This window comes from Cupressus sempervirens, chromosome 2 (genome assembly GCF_028749045.1).
Source record: "Cupressus sempervirens isolate cs-2001-9-10 chromosome 2, ASM2874904v1, whole genome shotgun sequence".
NCBI classification, from domain to species: domain Eukaryota; kingdom Viridiplantae; phylum Streptophyta; class Pinopsida; order Cupressales; family Cupressaceae; genus Cupressus; species Cupressus sempervirens.
Window position 1 is genome coordinate 101,389,787 of NC_143119.1, and position 22,042 is coordinate 101,411,828.

Below are 22,042 nucleotides of genomic sequence, written 5' to 3' on the forward strand. Positions count from 1 at the left end.
TCGCCGCCCTTTTTCTTTGCCTCCCACCGACGTCGTTTTCATGGCAACATCTCCACCCACCTCCTCCTTCCTTCTACGCTTCACCGCCGCCTCCACCTACATCCAGTTATCCCCTGCCGCCGCCGCCGCAAAGCTCCGCTTATCCGCCGCAGCCGCCGCCGCCCGCAATATCACTCTCTCCTCCATATCAATCTCCCACAACCCTTTCTCCATATCCCAGCTCGCCATTCTCGTCGCCGTCGCCTCCAATGGCGGCGCCGCCACTTTCTAATGTTTCTCCCCCACCTGAACTGGCGGCGCCGCCACTTTCTTATGCTCCGCCTCCGCATCTACTGGGGGCGCCGCCACTTTCTAATGTTCCGCCTGCGGGAAAGAAGTCGCACCATAAGATTATAATCATAGTAACTTCTGTATGCGCTTCTTCGCTTCTCCTATTTCTGGCTCTCCTTTTGTGTTGCTTTGCGAAGCACAGGAAAAGAGAGACTCCTGCGTTGGTGGCTTCCACCGTCGTGGCACAGGAAACTGTGGAAGAAGATGCGGTGAGGGTTGTGGAGAGAATCGAACCCTCGGCCTGTGGAAGTGACGAAATAGTTTTATCTGTGGAGGAAGACGTAGTCAAAGTTACGAACACAGTTGTCCTGGAGAAGGATAGCCTGATCGATCCACAGGAGATTTCCTCTTCCAAGCACCACTGCTAGATAAGAACAGAACGAATAAAGTGGTCCTGATATTCAGGATTTCAGATAATTGTCATGGAATATTATATGTGTACTGTTGTTTATTTGTAAAATGGATTCATATTACGATTGCAAATTAATGTACGTCTACAATTGTTTCTTATTTCAAGATGATCTGATCGTTTTTAGTACATGTTTCAAGTTTCAGTAACTAGCCCAATTCGAATTACATATTTCTCATTTCAGGTCAAATCTAAGGATTCTCGGGGCATTTAATAAAGCTTTTCTTATGTTTCTTTAGCAAGTCGTGGGAAAAAATACAGGTCACTAATAATCACATTGCAGTATATAAGATCAATGCGTGCTAAATTGCTAATTGGTAATTAACACATGGAATACGTAAGATTGTTATTAATTTCTACCCACTTCGAGAAGAAATGGTCGTTCAAAGTGAATGGTTAAATGCTCATACGCAGCTTATAGTAGTCAATATACAATTGGTGATGATCATGAATCTTTCAAGAAATAGTGACGTATAATTAGTATAAAAATTCTAACGAGTGATGAGATTTCGGTCCTTTATCAATAATAAACATTGAAAGTCATTTCCACGATAAGCAAAAGGAAATTACGATGCAATATTATTGGTTGAGGAGTTCCACTGATGCATGTCGATTTACAAGCTTCAGGTCAAAACGAAGGAAATTTTTTGCTGTGGAAATGTTAAATGGCTTCCCGTTCATGCACAAGAGGGCATTGTAGAGGACTAGAAACATGCTGACTCAATCTCACAGAACAATATATGTAAGTATGTTTTTAATTTTTTAGGATTGATTAAGAGACTCTTGGGCAACTATGGGATCATCTATAGATTGGAGTTTTGACAATTGATATTTGAAAAAAAGTTGTAATCATCTATAGTTGGAATTATGGAATTATGGGATCACTTATTTTTATTTTTATACTTTTATTTCAAAATTAAATTTCAATGAATAATGTATTTTTTTATAATAAAATGTAAATATTTAAATTTTTTCTTTGTAATTTGACTTAATTTCTAATATGATATATTAATTAAATATTTTTGACAATGTCATTATATTCTTATTAATTATTTAACTATTGTTTTTATTTTTTAAGGATTGATTAAGAGACTTTTGGGCAACTATAAGATCATTTCTAGATGGGAGTTTCTTGACAAGTGATGTTTGACAATCGATGTTTGAAATGTAGTTGTAAGAAGTACAATTTTATTTGTATTTCTCTTTAAAGATTGATTAAGAGACTTTTGGACAAATTATGAGATCATCTATATAGTCGGAATAATAAGATCATTTATTTTTATTTACGAGACTTTTATATCAAAACTAAATTTCAACAAATTATGTATTTCTTATGTTAAAATGTAAACATTTATTTTTTCTATTTGCATTTTAACTTTATTTCTAATATTACACATTATTTAAATATTTTTAACAAAGTCATTATATTCCTATTTTATTAAATAATTATTCTATATTATAATGATTGATTTTCCCCACTAATTATTAAACAAATAATCTTTGATGATCAATTAAGATATTTTTTATCCATGATCTAAATAAATATATCATGTTTACTTAACTAATTAGGTTCATATTCATGCCACAATACATTTTTGGAAGAAAAAAAACATCATCCCAAAATAATTCCATTTAAATATTCTCATCCAGTACATCACAAAAGTCAAAATACATTTGCATAGCATCATTCAAATCAATAAAATCTCACTCATCTACATTTCCATCACATTATCATCAACCAAATTTATAAGATACAAAATAAATAACTAAAACTATGTATCTTATTCATCCATTGTAATCAATGAGATTCGACCCTCCATCTTGTAACCACTTTATGATTTTTTTACACAAATTATTAAATACAAATCATCTTAATGAATTATAACCTCCTATTTGTTGCAATATCTCAACCAAAGATATATGATACCTTTCGAAAGGGTATGCGAATACATGTTAGAATCCATTGGTGCAAGCGTGTAAAAGATGGGTAGTGCATCATCATCAATGGATATACATTAGGAGCATATAAATTAGCTACACCAAATGGTCAAGAGCTAGAAGATCCAATCAAAATTATAGATCTCATGTATTTCTATGCCTAACCTAGTATTAGTTCAAATAATTAAGAAAGGGAAGAGAAAAAACTAAAAAATAAATTTAAAATAGAGAAATTTTATCTTGCAACTTGAAAAACATCTAATGAAGCCATGGGAAGGTACCAAGGACATTCTAATGTGGTCAAAATATATGCTCTTTCACACTACATAAGGTATACTCCACTTGATATTCAAGCATAACATAACAAATAATATTGCATAGAAATTTTAATAATAGAAATAGTTGATTCTCCATTACTTCAATATAAATATAAATAAATTATAATGATTAATCTAGTGCATCTAGCAAAGATATTGTAAAATTGGTTGAATTATGCTTAAGATGAACCTTTTCTCTTCTAAGGTGTCCTTTATAAACAGGTTGATAGAGTACTTATGGGATCACATCGCTCTCTCATCATTGTCAAATTGTGCTTGGAGAAATTTGAAGATATTGAGCTATATTCCTTTCCACTCAAGCCAAGGTGGTGGAAGAGGTATTTAGATGATACCGATGTTTGTTAGCCCCATGGTTAGGAAAAGTTGGAAGAGTTCCATACTCACCTAAATAACATAGCTCCTATATTTATTTTCTTGAAATATTGCTCATTAAGAATATAGATGAATCCCATGGTCATCAAGTGTTCCACAAATCCATTTGGTGAAAATTTGAGATTTCAATGTAGTAGTACATAAACTTTAGGGAAAAAATAAGTAATAGTTATATGTCTAACCACCTTAACCAAAATCAAATGATAATAAGGTTTTAGATATAAGAAGAAGACTTATGTTTGGATGTGACACATTTGTTTACAATTATTTTTCAAGTAAACTCTATCGGCTAGCTAACAAAGAACTTGGGTGAGAACTAACAATATATAGTTCTACACTAGAACTAATTGCTCATAGAATTGTAGGCCTTCCAAGCACCTGCTAACCTCATAATGGTTTTTGACACTTGAGTGCCAATAACACTTACCTACTATATATTGGAGCCGATTACACCATGCATGTCGAGTTAGGAAAGACTTCAGGTGCCGAGTGATCTTCATGTGCTGAATGAAGATCAGATACCGAGTGAAGATCAGATATCGAGTGAAGATCAGATACCGAGTGTTAACAAGTGCCGAGTAACATAAGGTGCCGAGTGATATAGTTTTGTTTAGGTGTCGAGCTATCTAGGAAACAGCATGTGCCAAGTATCAGCAATACTTCAAGAGCCGAGTAACTCAAAATATCAGCATAAGAGTTTGTGATTGCACAAACTATGATGCAAACAGTTTTTGCAACTGACATAAGGTAAATCTCGAAGGATTTAATAATGAGATCGAATCATTTATTTTTCCTATGCAATCTACATGTAGCCAATCAAAAAAATGATAAAGGCATGCAACCAATAGAAGAAATGCAAATAATAAGCGGAAAATGGAGATTGAATATGGATCATAGATCCATACCTAACCCTAAATCCTCAAATGTCTTTATAAGGAAGACGAAATTTCATTGTAAAATATGTGAGTGGACATACAAGAATGCACAAGGAAATCTATTTTCAGAAGTGGGGGTTATCAAATCACAAAAGGATCAAGATCGGAGAAAGTGGAACAGGTGCCTGCATTCAGCAATCAAGGATTGTAATCTATCAGGTTCATTATACCTAATACTTTCTAGCAATTGTATTAGAATGAAAATCCTATGGTGATAGGTTAGCTTAACAGCTACTTCGTAGATCCTTTAATTAGGTGATTAAATCCTTTAACAAGGTGACACTTCATGTAAAGTGTTTGTAAATCTTTTAAACGGGTCACTATTGACACAGTGAAAAGCCTTTAACAGGGCAGGCCTTTAACAGGGTAGACCATCAGAAGTGGTTGAACAATATTGCTGTAGTAATTTTTGTGGGTATCATCCCCACCCAAGTTTTACCTTCTTATTCCTAGAGGGTTTCTGGGTTACCAAATTCTAGTGTTATGAGTTGTTGATGCATGTCTTAGTTTCATGTTTACTAGATGTATTTACATGCATGCAATTTACTTTCACCTAAAAGTTTTATTGGCTAAAGTGTGATACTTCTGATTCACCCCCCTCTCCCCCCCCCCCCCCCTCTCAAGAGTACTCTTTCCATATTTGAATATTCCAACAATTGGTATCAGAGTGTGTCCAGGTTCTCACAAGGAAAAGCCTAACAGCTTGGAGGAAAAGATCTAAAGATGGAAGCTTTCAAACTTGGAAAGATCATTGAAAATTAGGTGATAGATGTGCAACTTGCTCTACATAGCTTGGAGGAATTTAGAAACAAGTTGAGAAACTCATTAAAAAAAAGGAAGGATCTAGCCATAGCTGAAAATGATATACACTATAAGGAGATTGATACCACCAACATATTTTCCAACGGAGATACTAAAGAGTTTGATGCAGCAATAGCAGAACTGATGGAGAAAAATAAAGTTCAAGCAGATGAGATAAGATCTCTCAAGATGGAACATGAGTCACACGCCATAATGATATGTGAAATCACTGAACACAAGAAAAGAGCAGTTGAAGATAAAGTTATGATGGAAAATGACAAAAGAAACCTTGCAAATAGACTTGAGGAGAAATGTACTGAATTGACAAGGATCTCAAACATGCAGATGGATACACTTGCCCAAATGATGAACCTTCATCATGAACTCAATGTGAAAGATATTGAGATCTCTAGTTTAAAGATGCAGAATGAATTGAACAAAGAAAAAGAGGTAGCAGAGAATCTCAACAAGTCAAGTGAAACCATCAAGTATTTTGAACAGTTGTTGAAATCCCCAAAATCTGCCCATGATACATCAGGACTAGGATACAATAGCACTGAAGTTGGGGAATCATCAAAGAGTGCTGAACAAAGAAGTGACAAAGGTAAGAATTCAAAACCCACTTGTCATTATTGTAATAAGAAGGGGCATATAGCTAATGTGTGCAGGAGTAGAAGATTCAATCAATCAAACACACCCAAAAATAAGAGTTTCTGTCACAAGTGCAACATGCAAGGACATATGACACAAAATTGCAAATCCAATGTCACAAGGACTCGGAGATTTGATGGACATTGTTATAATTGTAAAAAGTATGGACATAGGGCATTTGAGTGCAGATCAAAACCTATGTGGACATCAAATCAACCAGCAAAAATAGAAGGGAATGAAAGTCATTATCATTGGGATTACAACACCAGGCATAAATGTCACTATTGTCAAGAATATGGACATACACCACAAAATTGCATAAGAACACATTTCAGAGGGAACTACAAAAGATGGTTGAATCAAACTACATGTTTTAGTTGTTTGAAAATTGGTCATATTAGCAGAAACTGTCCTACAAGATCAAAGGCAACCCAAGACTGAAGAAAACAAGGGAAAAGGAAAAATTGATGTCAAAAAGATAAGAAGGCAAATGAATAAGACTTGAAAAAAGAAAGATGAGTGCAACACATCAAGCAAAGGGATCACTTCACCCAATGGGCCAAGTGATCACACCTCATCAAACTAAGCATAAGAAGTATACTGGACTGATATACAAAGCTATATCACACATCAGTCCCAAGAAAAAGAAGCCATGCTAAATCTGCATGAAACAAGATGTCAAGACAAAAACTAAATGTTGATGCCGAGCTATCTTTGGATGCCAAGTTAAACTCCAACACATGTCGAGCTCCTAACAGAGACCGAGATGATAACTGATGCCGAGTTGGTTAACTCGAATGGAAGCTGAGAAAAGTGAAAATATAGTGCAAGCCGAGTTAGGTCAAGATTTCTTCAGAAGCCGAGTTGGCAGTTGAGAATTTAATGCGATGGAAATAGGGTATATTATCGCGATTTCAATCAGTTTTGCTCATCGCGATCAAAGAGAAAAGAAGAAGAAAGAGAGTTGAGCGGCTTCATAGCAAGAATCCAGCATTTCAAGAAGATTACAACCTCATTCAACATGTTTTTCATCGATCTCAAGGTATTTTCATTTGTACTGAGCTATGCAGTTTCGTATATTTTTATTGTAAAAACCCTAGTTTGCATAAATAGCGTCAAGTTCGAAGAAAATTAGGGATAAAGAAACATTTGAAGTTTAGGTAGTTTCAAATGAGATCAAGCAACCCGATTTTTGACCCATTCTCGAAGTTGCCTACAAAAATGACCCAGCAGGAGCTCTCTCCCAAATTCCCTCAAAAGTTGTAATGGTCCAAGATGTGAGAAAATGTTACAACTGTAAGATAGGTGCCCTAGGAGACATGGAAATAAGACAAGCTTATGAGAAATTCTGTGTAGATGGAGTCTTGAAAGATGAATTCAAAATCATTGAAAGAAAGGGTTTAACCTGAGTTTTGAGCCTTCCCACCGTATTCAAAACAGAATGGGTTAGACTTGTGCTGAGCAGAATTCATGGTGGAAATTTGTGGTTAGAAGATTCTCCCATCAAATTGACAAAAGAAATCATACATAGAGTAAGAGGGTACCCAACCCTAGATTGGTTCAAAACTTTGAGAAGTGAATCAAAGGAGGTTATTGAAAAGAACACTGGTGCCTAGTGGAACAAAAGAGGAATGGCAATTCACATCATACAGGATCCTCTAGTTGAGTTTGTTGTTAGAGTCATTGCCCATAAATTCTACCAATCTAGTAGACTCAATAGTGTACCATGTATTGCAGTAGATGTAGGCTACAAATTTGTGAAAAAGGATCATACTTATGATCTTGCAGAACTACAACTACAACAAATCAATGAAAACCTAGCTGCCATAAGAAGAACAAAGGGCACTCAATGCAAATTTGGAGCAATCCTAGTTTGCATATTCTTTTATGTTTAGAATGAGTTTCCTTCTTTTGGCAAAGCGGCATGGAGGAATGACAGAACCATCATTGCCCAAATTAATGAACATATAGAGCAAATGGGAGAAAATTTTGATACCTTGATGACAAGCTATTTTGAGGATTTCAAGAAATCCATGAAGCAAAGATCAAGGATACCAGTTTCGTTAGTGGAAAAACATGCTAATGATATATGTTTCTTAGTTGACATTTATTTTACCTATATTCAAGCAGTAATACTAAGGGTAAGATGGCTAAGGCCATTTGGATATGAAATTAATATTGATGAGGCATCTGCAGCAATAACTGCATTATTGGCAGAAGAAACAAATAAAAGTGCTCCACATTTTGGCACTTATGATGTGGTAAGATCAAAGATAAACATGGAATTAAAAACTACTTTGACATTGAAGAAGAAAGATAAATTATCAAAGAAGATTAACAAAAAATTTGGTAAAGAAATTGAGGTTGAAGCAAAAGAAGAAGAAGAAGATGACATTGATGATGAAGATGAGAAAGAACAAGGGCCAATAGAATTAACTCAAGGTCTTGGAGAAGACAAGGAGGAAGGTGCAGAGGAAGAAGAAGCCAAGGAAGTACCAACTGAAGTTGAGCCAAAGAAGAGAAAGGCAACAGAACAGCCTCCAGCTAAGCCCAAATCAAAGAAAGCTAGCACACCATCACCTCAAAAGCCAACAACACGAGCAGCAACAAGGGCCTCCACTCAAAAGGCCAAAGATGAAGTTACAAAGAAGGAACAAATCAAGGAAACATAGGAAGAGCCGAGGAAAAGAAGAAGATATGTGGCTCAACTTGACACTGATGAAGAAGACCAATCTGAAAAGGTAAGCTATTCTTCAGTTGATACCTTATGTAAAAAGATTGGAAATGGTGACTTAAGTAATTTAAATAAAGTTGATTTCAATAAATTTACTAAAGAAGAACAGAATAAGATAGAAGAAATAGTTTATGGAATGATGGCACAGTTCAAGTACACTCCACTTGAATTAGATGGAAAATTGCCAAAAGAACTGTCAAAAATTGTAGAAGACAGATGATATTTCTATTTGAAAATGGAGAAGGAGATGAGGGAATCAACTCTAGCAAGTGTATTGCTGGATTTGACTAAGGAACAAGTAAAGAATGCAGTCAAAAGGCACAATAATAGGTTTACACCTAAATACAGGGCATTCTTCATACTCCAAAATAGGATGGAAGAAATTGTTCAAAGAATAATGAAATCATGGAAAAACTTGTACAAAAAGATTGAAGATTTTCTTGAAGAAGAATACAAGGAAGAAGTTGTTGTACCAATAGAGGAGAGGAGAAAAAGGAAAAAAGATGAAGAAAAGAAAAGAGAAGAAGAAAGGAAAGAAGAAGAACAAAAGAAAAGAGAAGAAGAGAAGAAGGAAGAAGAAAAGAAAGATGGAGAGGAGGAAGAGACACAAAAATAGGATATAATGGGAACAGCTGAGCAAGAGCAGCAACCAGATCAGAGTGTGCAAGACACACAATTGCCACCCCCTAGCCCTCCTCAAGAATCCATCTCACCTACAGACACTGTAACTATTACTGATGTTCTTGATACTTCTGGTTAGAATATCAATCCATTAACTGTAGAAGATCTTAAAAGAGTTCTTGACCAATCTACACAACAAGCAATATTATGTGCAGATCCAGTATTGGTCAATATGGATGAATTGCAAAAACTGGTAGAAAGTACAGTCAAAGATAAGGTGAATCCACAAGAACCACCTTCTATCATCTCTACAACTACTAGTAGTCAATTTCAAATGCCAACAAGCATAGTTGATGCTGCAATACAGAAGCCAAGTGCAGCTATAGAAAAAGGAACAGAACAAACAGGACAGACTATTACATCTGATCCTACAGCACAAACACAAGATGCACTTCCCAAGATTACAATAACTGATCATGGTAGACAAAAGGAGGAGGAAACAGTGAAAACCCCTAAAGAACAGGAGGCAATACAAACATTAATAGATTTGCCTACCTCGAAAATTCCTTCACACCAGCCATTGCAAATATCTATACCAACATCTACCTCTACCAAAGTTGCAAGGGTACTTCACTATGGAGACCCTAAATTAGATGAGGAGATAGTCATACCAGGCTATGACTCAAAAACAATAACCATTGATCAAATCAATGAGGTGCGGGAAGCACTGAATAGGAGGAAAAGACAGGAGATACTCAGGAAGGAGTATAAATAAAAGCAAACACTATATGAAATTAAGGACATCTTTATGGATGCCTTCAGCTTGCAATCACCAGATGAGTCAAAGCATATCACGGAGCAATTATCAAATATTATTGACCTTGTGACAAATGAAGACCTAGAAACAAATGCAAAACTTATGGAATGGTCAGAGAGAAAATTCCAAGGAAAAGTAAATGAACAAATATCAAGTCAAATTGAACTTTCACAGGTTGAATTAGCAAAGCTCATTGACAAAGTGAAAAAGGTACTTGAGAATATATTCTCATTGTACAAAAAGCTGTGTGATTTTTCATACTTCAAACAAGAAACAAGCCAAAAGATATTGAGTCTAGAAAGAAATTTAAACATTTCAAGCATGCAACTACCAAATGATCCAGCTCAAAGTGAGAAGCATTTTGCTCAATCGCTTCACATTCACAAAGAAATAGTTGTATTAACAGCAGATGAGGCTAATATCAAGGCCAAACTAATACAGCTCCAATCCTCCCTTACCCCACATTTAGAAGTACTCCATAAAGAGAAAGTATATGCTGAAACTGTTCTCAAGAAAGACCCAAATCTTTCTACTTCAGAAGGACATATTCATCTTGCTGCCGAGACTGCCATCCAGTATAAGTCACTAGAAATTGCTTTGAACAATTGGGATGCAACTCTTAGGATTATTATGGAAGTAAACATCACATTTTTGGCTAAATATGGTCTTAACCCTTAAACATTCTTTGACATAAGTGTCAAAAAGGGGGAGAAAACAGACATAATAGGGGGAGATACAGATATTATGAGATGAATTAATGGGGGAGAAAAGATATAAAGGAGGAGTTTGATATACAGATAAGGCACAATCAACTCAGGGGGAGTTACAAAATTTTTGAGGTATATATTGTCAGTTACAAATTTTGATCAAGTTTTCTTTAAACTCTGTATATACCAATCAAATTAGTAAATGTACTTATAAGGTCAGTTAAGTGTTTTTGTCACTCATGTCAAAGGGGGAGATTGTTAACCTCATAATGGTTTTTGACACTTGAGTGCCAATAACACTTACCTACTCTATATTGGAGCCGAGTACACCATGCATGCCGAGTTAGGAAAGACTTCAGGTGCCGAGTGATCTTCATGTGCCGAGTGAAGATCAGATACCAAGTGAAGATCAGATACCGAGTGAAGATCAAATACCGAGTATTAACAAGTGCCGAGTAACATAAGGTGCCGAGTGATACAATTTTGTTTAGGTGTCGAGCTATCCAGGAAATAGCATGTGCCGAGTATCAGCAATACTTCAGGAGCCGAGTAACTCAGAATATCAGCATAAGAGTTTGTAATTGCACAAACTATGATGCAAACAATTTTTGCAACCAACATAAGGTAAATCTCGAAGGATTTAATAATGAGATCGAATCTTTTATTTTTCCTATGCAATCTACATGCAGCCAATAAGAAAAATGATAAAGGCATGCAACCAATAGAAGAAATGCAAATAATAAGCGGAAAATGGAGATTGAATATGGATCGTAGATCTATACCTAACCCTAAATCCTCAAATGTCTTTATAAGGAAGATGAAATTTCATTGTAAAATATGTGAGTGGACATACAAGGGTGCACAAGGAAATCTATTTTTAGAAGTGAGGGTTATCAGATCACAAAAGGATCAAGATCAGAGAAAGCGGAATAGGTGCTTGCATTCAGCAATCAAGGATTATAATCTATCAGGTTCATTATACCTAATACTTTCTAGCAATTGTATTAGAATGAAAATCCTATGGTGATAGGTTAGCTTAACAGCTACTTCGTAGATCCTTTAATTAGGTGATTAAATCCTTTAACAGGGTGACACTTCATGTAAAGTGTTTGTAAATCCTTTAACCAGGTCACTATTGACACAGTGAAAAGCCTTTAACAGGGCAGACCATCAGAAGTGGTTGAACAATATTGTTGCAGTAATTTTTGTGGGTATCATCCCCACCCCAGTTTTACCTTCTTATTCCTGGAGGGTTTCTGGGTTACCAAATTCCAGTGTTATGAGTTGTTGATGCATGTCTTAGTTTCATGTTTACTAGATGTATTTACATGCATGCAATTTACTTTCACCTAAAAGTTTTATTGGCTAAAGTGTGATACTTCTAATTCACACCCCCCCCCCCCCTCTCATAAGTACTCTTTCCATATTTGAATATTCCAACAGCACCAACTATGCAATTATAGCTTCCTACATCTGCACCGCCCAACCAACTATAGTTGGTAAGTTGGTTGCCTTTATATAAGTAAGGGTAAAGGACGAATAGTAGGGTTGGCTTTCTTTCCAATCACTCTTGCCCTTAATTTTATTGTGATTTTTGTATTAAAATTATTTTAGAATTAAAAAAATCATGTGTCTAACACTATAACTTGGTCAAATTTTGATAAAAAAACATTTCTTATAGTATGTGAAACATAGAATGTGATGCATGTTTTTTGTTTGAAAAATGTTATACTGTTTGAAAGTTGTAATTTTTTTTCATTCAGGACTTGAACATAATTGAGTTAGAAAGTGAATAGTAATTATTTATTAAACTCAAAATGAGACCAAAATTATATTGGTGGAAAGTTGAAAATCTACTTAAGGAACCCTTTTTGTTTCATCACTTTTAGGTAAAAAAATGTTGGTTATATAGTCAATATGTGGAAACACAAAAAAATATCATAAACAATTTTTTGGTTTGGTTTATTCATTTTGGCATTCCCAAGCCAAATTACATAGCAATCTTGAGGCAAATCCAAAGTTTACATAATTGTATTAGATGTATTGAATATCAGATTTGTATCTAATATTGGATATGGATATGATATCTAATGTATTTAGTTTATACATGATAATATCTCTCTCACTCCCCCTCCACATATTCTCTTCCTATCTCCCTACATGATAATATTATCTTCTCAGATCCCTCTTCTTATCAAGTTATATCTCTCTCCTATCTCACTATGTATCAAGGACTACTCTCTCTCTCTCTCTCTCTCTCTCTCTCTCTCTCTCTCTCTCTCTCTCTCTCTCTCTCTCTCTCTCTCTCTCTCTCTCTCTCGCATTTCCCCTTGCATTTCCCCCTTCTCCCTCTCCTTCCCCTTCTATACCTCCCCTCTCTCTGAGCCCTATCCCCCATCTTGTTTTCCCCTTCTCAAGTTGGCTTAGTGCACATGTGTGTGCGCGCGCACACACACGCACGCACGTGTGTGCACACGCGCGCGTGCGCGCGCGCGCGCACACACACACACACACACACACACCAATTCTACCTCTCTCTCATGCTTCTTATCCCTTTATGTCTATATCTCATTCTCCTTGATGTTATTTTGTTACCATAACATATCTCCCTCTCCTTGATCCTATTTTATCATCACGTTTATTATATATGCAATATATTATATATAATGCATTACATGTGTATGAAAGATTAAATAGGTATAAGATATCGAATATGGATTTGATATTGGATGCCTTTTAACAATAGCTTCAACATTAAAATCCTTTCCCCATTATGAAATTTGAGCCATGTATAGGTATCAAGTATTGGATTGGTATTGGATATTCAATACCAATACAATATTTGATACAGTGCCATATAAAATTAGGCAGTAGACCAATTTATCATCATAATAGTCCTTACATTCTTTTTTTAGGCGATAATCAAGGGTTTCTAGATAGTAATAGACATAATAAAACTTTTTGGAGTATCTTTTTCATTAAATGTTCATTGCCAATCATTTTTTACCATACTCTAGACTTATAATATGGAGCAATAGTCATTGAAAGCATAAAGGAAATGCAAAGCTTACAAAAGATTAAATTGAAGCATATAACAAAGAGACAGAGAAAGTCCTAGGAAATGAAGACAATGCATGTTAAATAAGAGTGAAGGTGATCAGATATCGGGTCTACTTGTAAATTTTATTTCAAGTGAAGAGGATGATGAATTTGAAAATATTGAGCAAGATTTTAACAATGAGAATAAAAAAAGTAGAGATTAGGAATAAAAGTGTTGCAAAATAAATTTAATTTAGAAATGATTTTTTTTCACATTATATTCAATTTGGGAATGTAACTATTGAAACTAATATGATTAGTATTGGAATTTCTATATATAATTAGGTTGAAATAGATAATGTGGGAATCGTCATAGAAAATGATGTCGTTAAAACTAAATGAACATTATACAACTCCTAATTACATGAGCTATGAAATCTAAAGTCTCTTATGTGGAAGAAAGACAAATTCTAGATTCAAGACCTTCAAGAACCATAAATGAAACTAATTAAAATCAATGCAAATATTATGAGCCATTTTTAAGGGAGATCAACAATACTTGTTCGATTGTGGGCTTCAAATTGTTCTAATGAAATTTCAAACAAGAAGACATTGACTGAGAAATGTCAATTTTTTGTACACATGCCAAAGAAGCAAAAGATTAGACCTATGCTAACAAATTGAAGATTTGGGTGACCAAGAAAATAGAGAAAAATGATATTATTGTGGAAAATATTTTTAATTCTCTCAAATATATTGGCAATAATAGCAAGAAAAATATAGATATTTTTTGAGAGGGTTATTAAATAATCCTTAGTAAGTTGTCATTTGAGAAAGGCTCCCTTTATGAGACAAACTTATGGTGATGTCAACATAAATCATAAAACTGTAACCGGTAGAGTACTTACAAGAAGAGAAATAATTAAGGATCCTCTTCAAAATGATACATGAGATTTTGTGAGAGGATTATACATTAACTAATTTAAAGTTAATTGATAGTGTGAAGGTGAAGATTAAACTAGTTAAGCACTCTAACTCAAGAGTGTCGCCCAATGTTAACGAAGTTTGGAAGTTATAAACCAGTGATTGAGATCACACAATGCATCCTAACATTATTTGTAAGTAGTACAAAAATTATTATTCAAAAAAAAAAGTGCTCCAAGACATGTCCAATATTTCAAATATCACACAGATATTTTCAATACTTAATTACTATTTTGTTTTGTATCTCTTAAGATTCAAAATACTTGTTACAAATATCATGTGGAGTTTTTAATGCACCATAAACTATTGTGCTCCATTGTTTTTTCACTTCACATACTAAAAAATGTTGCATGAATGTGGTGTGTATGTTCAGGATCATGTTATGCCAAAAAGTGGTGATGTGAAAAAAAAATGATTTCACTCGTCAAAATGTACACCAAAAATGTTGTTGACTTATTAGTAGGCATGGGTGTTAGTACACCTGGCCAAAGAAAAGCCATACCACGTGCCTAATCAGATATCAAAAAATATTGAATATTTGATATTTGCTAGTAAATGTGACAAAAACTAAATATTTGCACTTAAAATGATTGTTTTCTTCCATTTATTAATTGAATTAGAAACTAATAGTCATTATTTTATTTTTTATTTTTTCATCGATAGAAGGCTAAAAGTGGTCATTTCAAGTAGAAATATTTGGTTGCGTAGACACTTCCCTTATCATCGACATGGGAAGGAAGAATTCACACACAAATCTAAAATAAAATGTTATTAATTCAACTAGGATCTTTTTATTAATTCAACTAGGATCTTTTAATTATGTATTCACTTGCAATTAGTATTTTTCAATCTTCCCTACATCTCTTATTCCTTATACTAACATGACCTAGATTTTCTAAAAGGAAAAAATATTTTTTAATTTCTTGGAAGTCCTTAACAAAATTTTTATCTTTCTAGGTTTATTTCATAGTTGCTTCATGTCTTAATTTTTTAATTCTACATTGTATTTGTAGAGATACACTATGAAAGTAAGCCAAGCCACATTGGCAACTGTCCATTTGAAGCCCTTAATAATAATTCCTCCTTTACTTAGATTTATTCTATCGATGCATTATTCCTATATAAAGAGAGTTCGTCATGAAAATGACAATACTTGAAACATTTTTTGTTTCAATCAAAACGGGAAAATATCTAATGAAAGTATCACCCAACTTCACCAATCTTTGCTACTCTCACTTTTTGGGATAGAAGGGTAGTATACAACAGTTCTATATCCCTATGAGATTTTTTTTTTAGAGTTAAAAAAAAGATTGCATTCAATAGAGGGAAAATCCAATGAAATCTACTTATTATGTACAGTTAGATCGTCAACATTACAAGGAGTCTATAGAGAAATCTTGTGCAGGATGTTTTGAAGAGGATTTGTTGGTTTTTTTTTTAAAAAAATTGTATATCATTTCTTCAAAGGAATTCCCAATTAAGGAATGCCTAATTAATAAAATTATTTTTTTTACTATTTTAATTCTCTACAAAAATATGGTTCTTAGATTGAAGGCCCATAGAATAATATTTTGTTTAAATGGATGCCAATAAACCCAATCAGATATCTAATATTATCGTACATCCAATTTTATACCAAATATTAGATGTCTCTTGCCCAAATTTTTGACTTTTTCATTCAATACTATTTTCAATTTTTTTATAAATTATTTGTGTAGATTTCATTTTATATATTAATAATATTGTATTTATTTAATTACATTAGCATATAATTCATAGTTTGATATTTAAATATTGGAAAGGTATGTACTTGTGGGGGGTGAATCAATACTCATAAACAACTCACCAATGCAAACTTTTAACATTAAACTCATTTTTTTAACCTATTTAACTAATAACATTTACATACTTATTTGTTGTTGAAATGTAAACTTGTTTATATTCTAAAATCTAAACTGGCTTGAATATGCTAAAATGTAAAATAAGTAAACATAATAAAAAACAATATCATTCACCCACACATAACATCATAATTTTTGGTCTTGTAGAAACCCTTGGTTAGAGGGAAAAACCATGGTGGGGATGGTACACACAATTTTTCACTGCAATAAAAAGCATGCCTAGTTAAGATGTGCATATGTCACCTTTCAAGTGACTCACCCTATTAGGAGTGACTGACACACTATTAGATGTATCTAATAGTTATGTTAGGAACTAGTCTATTAAGAGATTTAATCCCGCTTATGCAATGTTCACCTTTTTAAAGGATTTGCAATAAGTTCAATAAAGAACTATTCAATCCTATTGAAGACTACCGAGTTAAGGGATTTTACAATAACTTGTAGAAATTGTTAGGTAATCTAAAAAAAAGTAATGACATGTAAATGATTTCCTCTCAAATATTGTTACATCCTTCATGCACTATCTCTGCTTCCTCTCGGTACACTCTATATGTACTATGATTTGTGATCCCAATTCAATTCTCCATTATCTCATCAACTATTTAACTTGATCTACATTTTTTTCCTTCTTGCATACTCACAAAACCTTCATGACCTAATTAGGGTTTCCCTTGGCCTCTTCTCAAATCCATCTAGATATTTCCATAATATGTTTAGATCCGAACAAATACATCATAATCTTTTAGCATTTCCAAGGTGAATAAACTTTTATTTTGTTTACATCAAACTTTACTCAAAATCTACACTTAGATTTTATAATCAATCTCCATAAGCCATTTTTCTCTACCTGATCCTCTATGTAGAGAATATTGTCTTATGTCCAAGTTTGATGAACTTGACTGTAACACGATCAGATCAATTATTCTTTGAAAACTATTTTGTTCTATTGTCAATCAGTTAGCTTTACCTATTCACCAATTTTTATATTTACCAATTATTCTAGTTTACCGATAGTAAATTGACTTTCCTTTGTATCAATAGGTCTTCGTATATCCTTTTTGTCATTAATACGCTTGTCTTCTGATATGTTACTTTTACTTATGTATTCTTGTTAGAGTAAAGAATTAATTTAATTATATTGATTAAATTATCTTTACTCCCTTCTTAAGATTTATCTTTCATGCGCTTGCATTAGTCATTCAATAATTAAATATTAATTATTAAATATCATTTACCTCTTAGGGTTTCCCTTTTAGGTTTTTCAATCTCCTTCTATAAGGATTGATCTCCTGTATATTCTATTCATTTTTTGTCTGATAATACAATCTTGTATATTGTCAAAGCCAAACCCTTGCCTTCTCTTATCTTTGTTTCTTTTTCATGACAGGTCTGTGCATGATTAGATCCTTCATGGTATTAGATTAAGATATGTTGCACCTTGTTCAATGTTTTTGAAGTTATCAGAGGAACGAGTTTTATTTGGATCAAATTGGGTATTTCTTATTGAAATAGGGGGCTCTCTATTTTTTGGTGCCTTTTGGCCTCAATTGGACCTTGCCATTGAGCTTGCAATGCCCAAAAACCCATATTTCCATATAAGGCACTTCAATTTTGGAGACAAGTTCATTCTGTGGTAAAATAAAAATTGGTTAATAGGGTTGTGTGGCCTTTGCATGCGCTTAGAGGCGTAAAAAGCAAAAAAAAAATTAAAAAATTAAAAACATGTTTTTAATATCGATGCCCTTTTAAAAAAGGCATAGCCAATTCCACGCTAGGCAGCCACCACAGATGACCTTCTCAAGTGGCTCTGTCGCATCTCGATACGTACATGCCACCTTCAAAAGTGTGCCACCATTGCAATCGTGTACCACTAAAAATTGCCTTTACAACACATCAAACACCATTTGCTTCGCCAACATGCCAATTAGTGACCTCTAACTCTAATTTTCCCATCCCCTAGTCATATGTAAGCTTAAGGATCTTATATTTAGCCCAAAAGGGGGTTTTTCAAGCCTTTTTTCAGCTTCTTGAGTGCTTTTGTTCAAATCGTGATATCTTGAGCATACTGAGGAGTTTTTTGAAAAATCTTATATCATTGGAAAGCTCTTTCTCAGCTTGTAATTATTGTATAGTTTTTACTATATTTTTCTACATCTTGGTACCTTTTTTGTAGTCAAAGCCAATTGATCCTTCTTGCATTCTAGGGGGCCTCAATTTCTCAAATTAGCTTTAATTTTTTATCTAGAAGAAGCATCAAAAAGAAAGAATCTATAAACACAAAAAATAAGAATAAACTTCTTCAGCATCTTTTCTCTATTTTTTAAAGATCACTAATAAAATAATAAAAAGTCAGAGCATTTGAGGCACAATTTACAGAAAGGTAGACTCATCTTTTATTGAGCCACTTTCCTCGCATAATTATCACCTCTAGAAATATTTTATGATGAGACTTCTCAGGTCATGAGGGTTATGGTCCTATTTGGATGAGGTTCAACCTTAGTTGACATGCCTTTTGATGTTATGCAACACATGAACAATATGGATCAGGCTATGGGTTTATTATCTTTACATGTTATAGACAGTCTTCTCTTTCATCTTGATGTTACACCACTCCTTGGGCTATATGCTTAAAGTTTGAAGGACTTTTTGGCACCATCAATGAGTTTAGATCACTTAATATTGAGGTAGATATGACTTCATTAGTACATAAATTCATTTCCCTTATTGTGGTCTTTCTGATGAAATTCAAACAACAAAAATCTTTGTTACAAGGTTGTGGAAAGAACAAAACTGATCAAGAGTGTATTTACCCAATTCAGTCAAAACTTTGAGGGAACTTTTAGATATTTCTGATCTACTTTTCACTCTACAATGGATGCTTTAGGTCCTAGATTCAAAATGCCCACATTTGATTTTTTTGTGATTGATTGACTAGAGAGTAGGCCAAGCTTACACAGCTGGACTCTCTAACAAGATCAAAGAACCAAGTTGCTCAAACATCTACAAGAAATAAGAAGCATAAAATAAATCCTAAAATAGATTCAACTAGTAGTGATAATTCCTCCAAGCCACCTCCAAAACTAGATACCAAGAAATCCACTCTAAATTGTAAACATTCTAAGTTTGGTGAGTCTTCTTCCAAGACTAAGAAATTTACAAGTGATCCTTGAAAGTTTTGTGGCAAGGAAGGACATCCAGTTTTTGTGTGTTGGAAACATCTTAAGGGTTTAGAGGAGGTTATGTAGTAACATAGTATTGCTTCATCAAAGTCACCACCTCCTCCTTTGGGGAAAGGACATGCTCTTTTTGTATGAGATTTATCTTCTCCTATTACACGGATCATTTATTCAGGTGATTTGACCATATGAAACACTCACTTGATTTGGTTACCTCCCTTGCTCTAAGTGTTACTACACATATTATAGTTGGTGACTCAACACGATTTTTAGTTTCAAGTTCTAGCACTTTTTCTTTGGAGAGTGGTTCTCTACAAGATGTTCTTTTAGTACTAGTCATTTCAATGAACCTTGTGTCTGCCTATCAGATTTGTCATTCTAGATCTGGTAAGAAAGTTGAGTTCTCACCACATGATGTGGTTATTCAAGGCCTCCATGATCATAATTTGATTGTTGTTACTGAGAGTGTTGATTTATAGTCTCACTTATATTGGTTTGATGGCTTTGAGAGCTCTAATTCTATATGTTTTTATCTTGTTGCTCATGCACAAACTGTTAAAATATATAGTCCACCAATATAACTGAGAGAGGGATGGAAGGAGGTTGGGGTTGAATCAGTTATCCAACTATTATCACAATTATCAACCTTATTAAATATTAACCATATGAGCAATATATTTAGAAGTCGTAACAAGACACTCATGCATAATAACACCAGATATGTTAACTAGGGAAAACCTTAGTGGGAATGGTACCCACAAGATGATGTACTAATATAAATAATTCTTGTTAGAGGATGGATCAGGCTGTTAGGAGTCTATAACAACATTCAGTACATATCAGTCCCTATTAGGAGACTTTGAATCCTTGTTAGGAGTTTTTCCAACCCTATTAGGAGTTATAGAAGATAAATGGACCCATTTTCCAAACAACTTTAGGGGCAAGACCAATGAACCCACTATCCAAATGATCTTTGTATTATTCCTTGTAGAATAATAGAATTCTTACTGTACTGCACCTTCCATTTTCTTTGTCTTGTCAACCAAACCTCTACTTCTTCTAATCTTGATACCAAATCACGAAATTTGCATCCAATAATCCCTTGGATTGCTTACTTGCATTTACCACAACACTCTACTCTAATTCACAATTTCTTGATCACTTTGCATACTTCATTCACATTCCCCTTTTTACAAACAAAGAAAACATATTTCCTTTATACCCTATCTTCAAAATAATTTCTTGAGTTGGCCCTGAGGCTTTCCTAATTAATTATAATAAGATAATTAATTAATTTTTAATTATAATATCACGTTTGGCTCATAGTCTATACAAAACTTCAAACATGCAACTTCAAGACTTGTGCACTTACTAACATCACCATTAGATTGTCTTCTATCACTAACTAATTGCACATCAGTGCCAACTTATATCTCTATTAGAAGATATAATGGGATCATCATAAACTACTTTCCATGCACTCTATCTCTATACTGCTCTCTATAAATCACTTATAGATTTTGTACATCTTTGACTTAGACTCTACACATTTATCCTCATCATCAGGACACAATGTGGAACATGTCTATTGGTCATTTTTCCTTCCTACCAAAATCACCACATTTGAATTTAAAACAGAAATGACCACTCCCCATTTAATATTCAATACCATGGAAATGTAATATCATAAGGTTGGGAGTCAAAGCCAATGGGCCTACGACGCTATGAAGTGGAGGTGTTTGTAAGATCGTGCAAAGAAAGGTAACGGCTTATGATGTTATGATGGTCATAAGATCAGGGAGTCCAGACTATGAAGATAAGATGCTACGACAAGGGGTCCATCATAAGATCATAATAGCCAAGGTCATCATAGAATCAGTAAGGTAAAACATAAGGTCTACGATATTACGATGTGGCATAATATTAGTAATGTGAAACATAGGGTCCTCCAATATTATGATATGGCATAAGATTGTGCAAGGAAAAGGTGAGGTTCACAATACTACAATGTGGTCGAGTGGTCGGGAAGGTGGATTTCAAGGTTTATAATGTTACACCAAACTCGTAAGATCGAAGAGTCGTAAGATCGAAGAACCGTAGCACCAAGAAATGAGAAAGGAAAACATAAGATTCCACACTGGTCGAATGGTCAAAAGTGCTAAAGGGGTCATTTGTGATGTTATGCTAGATTGATAAGGTCGGGATGTAGTAAGATTGAGGCACTGTAGCATCGAGAGGGAGAAAAAGAAGTATTACTATGTTACAAAGTAAAGGATGTCATGGGATTGT